This window comes from Bos indicus x Bos taurus, chromosome 15 (assembly GCF_003369695.1).
Source record: "Bos indicus x Bos taurus breed Angus x Brahman F1 hybrid chromosome 15, Bos_hybrid_MaternalHap_v2.0, whole genome shotgun sequence".
NCBI lineage: Eukaryota > Metazoa > Chordata > Mammalia > Artiodactyla > Bovidae > Bos > Bos indicus x Bos taurus.
In genome coordinates, this window is record NC_040090.1 from 363,368 (window position 1) to 366,708 (window position 3,341).

Below are 3,341 nucleotides of genomic sequence, written 5' to 3' on the forward strand. Positions count from 1 at the left end.
GGTCGGACGCCTCTGCACGCAGACGCCTCTCAGCTGCGGGGAGGAACCGGAGGGTTAGGGTCATCGCCCTGAGCTTGAGTTCCAGCAGCACCCGGGACCGAAGGGCGCGAGGAGAACCCGAGGGCGGCCGCGCGGGGCAGGCGGTCAGCGCGCCCCGTGGCTCCAGGTCCACTGCGGAGACGCTCAGCAAGGAGGCCACTGGCGCGAGGGTGCCGGACGTGCGCCCCTGGGGGAGGCGTCTCCCCAACCCGCCGCAGGAGACGGGGAGAGTCACGGGGGACGGAGAGTGAGACAGAGGGACGCCGGTGGACGGAGAGTCCGTCCAGTGTCTGCAGCGAAGGCGGGGACACAGCGGAGGCCTCGTTGCTGGGCACCGGCGTCTCCTGCCGGAGGCTGCAGGCTGACCGTCAAGCCTGGTATCCGATCTGCGGAGACTGCCTTGTGCAAGGCGGAGGCGAGGTGAGAAACAGGTCATCGAGGAGCCGGGGTTCCCAGGAGGAGCACCCGAGCCGTTCTCCTAGTCCCTACACTCCGCGAGGACGCGGAGGGATTTTAGGAGAATTTCCAGGTGAAATGGAAACTTCCCGTAATTGGCTGATGAAGCAGGTGCTTCGAGAGAGGAGGCGGACGGCCTCTGTGCTGGCGGCCCAGGCGAGCGGGGTAGACAGTGGGAACGTCTCCTGAGACCAGAAACGCAGGTCCAGGTAGAGATTTGAACGCGCTAAGCCCTGTCTGGAACAACTGGATTTGAAGTCCCGGGATGAAAATCTCTTTTCAGAGACTGGAAAATCAGACAGTCCTCTGGCCTTTTCTCCCTGAAGCCCTTTGCTTTTCCTCTGCCACTGGAAAGAGCAGAGCCCATGGCACCAGACAGAAATCAAGACTAGAGTTTTCCGTGAGCTTGTGGATGTTTGTTATTCTTCTCTCGCTCATCACGGGTACATGTCCATCCTTGAGACCCGACCTCCCTGAAAATTTTGTACAATGTCCCTCTTTGTCTCATTGTTAGGTTAGATGCTAGGGGCTGCCTTGACTTTCCACTCATTAAACACAGAAGCGCAATGTTTCTTTGAATATACCTTGTTTTATAAATCTGGTTTAACAGCCACAAAACTGTATTCTTTTTTATCAAGATTGTTAAAACTATTCTAGGGCCTGTGCCTTTCCATACACAATTTAGAAAAAGCTTGTCTATTTCTACCAAAAGCCATGCTGACATTTTGATGGGAATTGCATTAGACTTTCCCCCTCCATTAGTAAGATATAGCATCTTCACTGTGTTGAGTCTTCAAATCTATGAACATGCTGTGTTTCTGTATTCATTTCGGTCTTCTTTCACTTTTGGGGGGCTTCCCTCATAGCTCAGATGGTAAAGAATCCACCCACAATGCGGGAGACCTGGGTTTGATCCCCAGGTTGGGGAGATTCCCGTATTCTGGCTTGGAGAATTCCGTGGACTGTATGTATAGTTCATGGGGTCAAAAAGAGTTGGACACGACTAGCAACTTGCACTTTTTGATCAGAATTCGTGTTTTCCGCGTACAGAGCCTGTGCGTAGTTCAGTTGCACACCTCGGTGCTCCGTTGTCTTTGCAGCTATTTTAAAACCACTGGTTTGTTTTTGGTGCTGCTGGGCCTTTGTTCCGCACAGACTCTCCTCTGATGCAGCGTGAGGGGCTGCTCTCCGGCCGTGGTGTGCAGACTTCTCATTGCCGTGGGTTCTCTTGTAGCACATGGGCCCTGGGGCCTTCGGGCTTCAGGACTCCTGGCTCCTGGGTATAGTTGCTTCAGGGTATGTGGGATCTTCCCTTACCTGGGCCTGAACCCAGATCCTCTGCATTGGTAGGCAGATTCTTTAGCACTGAGCCCCCAGGGAAGCCCCTCTTTTGAGCTATTTTAAATGGCATGGCATTTTCAAGTTCCGTTTCAGCAAGCTTATTGTTAGCACAGAGAAATGCAGCCGGGCTTCTGTGTAGATCTGGTATTTGTGACCTTGGTATTCTCTCCCTTTATTGTACACGGTTGTTTTGAAAACCCAGTTCCACGGGACTTTCTAAAGAAGCGGTTATGTTGGGAATTCCCCAGTGGTCCAGTGGTCAGGACCTGGTGCTTTCACTGCCAGGGGCCTGGGTACGATCCCTGGTCAGGGAACTAAGATCCCACGAGACGTAATAATTAAATAAATAGAAGAATCTGGGATAGACGAAGCAGAGCTGAAAATTGAGGGGAAAAAATCTTTTAAAATAGAAAGTCACGGTATCTGCAAATATGGTTTTTTTCTTTCCAATCTCTCCAACGTCTTTTATCGATTCTTCTTGTCCCATTGTGGCAGCTGGGGTTCCCAGTACTATCCTGAGTAAGAGTGGTGAGAACCATCCTCACCTGTTTCCAGGTTTCTGGTAGCAAGCAGTTTACCACTAAGTGTAATGTTAAGTGTGGCTGGGTTTGTGTACACTGTTTATCAATTTGAAGTGGTTTCCTTACAGCCCTCTGTTACAGGACACTCTAACAGAGCAAGTCTGTGACACTCACGGAAAATACAGCACCACTCCTGCTCGGAAACGTCGACCTTCAGAGTAAGAGGGGTCAACAGGCGTAGCCAGGGGTCAGCCAGGGACATGGCTGAGCACCTGCCTGCCAGTGTGGGAGACGCGGGCTGGCTCCCTGGTCCAGGAAGACGCCACACGCTTAGAACAACTAAGCCCACGTCCTGGAGCGCAAGCACCTCGAGCCCGTGCTTCGCACCAAGAGAAGCCAGGGCCCCACAGCTAGGGGCAGACGCTGCTCCCTGCAACCAGAGGAAAGCCCGCGAGCAGCAGCAAAGGCCCAGCACAGCCAAAACCAAAGTACAAGACGATTCTTAAAACAAAGGCGGGGGAGGCGGTACATAAAAATGGTTAAAATGAGTCAGGTCAATGCCTGAGAGGTTTTGTTTCCAGATTCACTCACACTGGTCAAGCTTTGCTGCCAAATAATTTTAGAAGACACTTCAGGCGTTAGTGTTCTGTGGGCGTAGAGATTACGGGTAAGGGATTGTACGCGTGCAAGTGTTAGCTTTGTTCCTGGAACGTTCATAGGGCTCTAGTTTCAAGAGGCCAAATGGACAGATCCTTCAATCTTGTCCCCTGAGCCAAGCAATGAGAATAATCGAGGACAGACTCCACGTTCAGCAGCTAAGTAGAGAACTAAACTCAAAAGCAAGAGGAAGCAGCCCAGCAGCCCAGAGATCAGGACCCCTGACAGACGGAAGCGCGTGGATCATACTCAAGGGGAGGCCGCTTGGAACGGCTGCGGGGAGGGCCTCGGCCTCTAACGAAGGAGAGAGCCGTGGAGAAAGGGCGG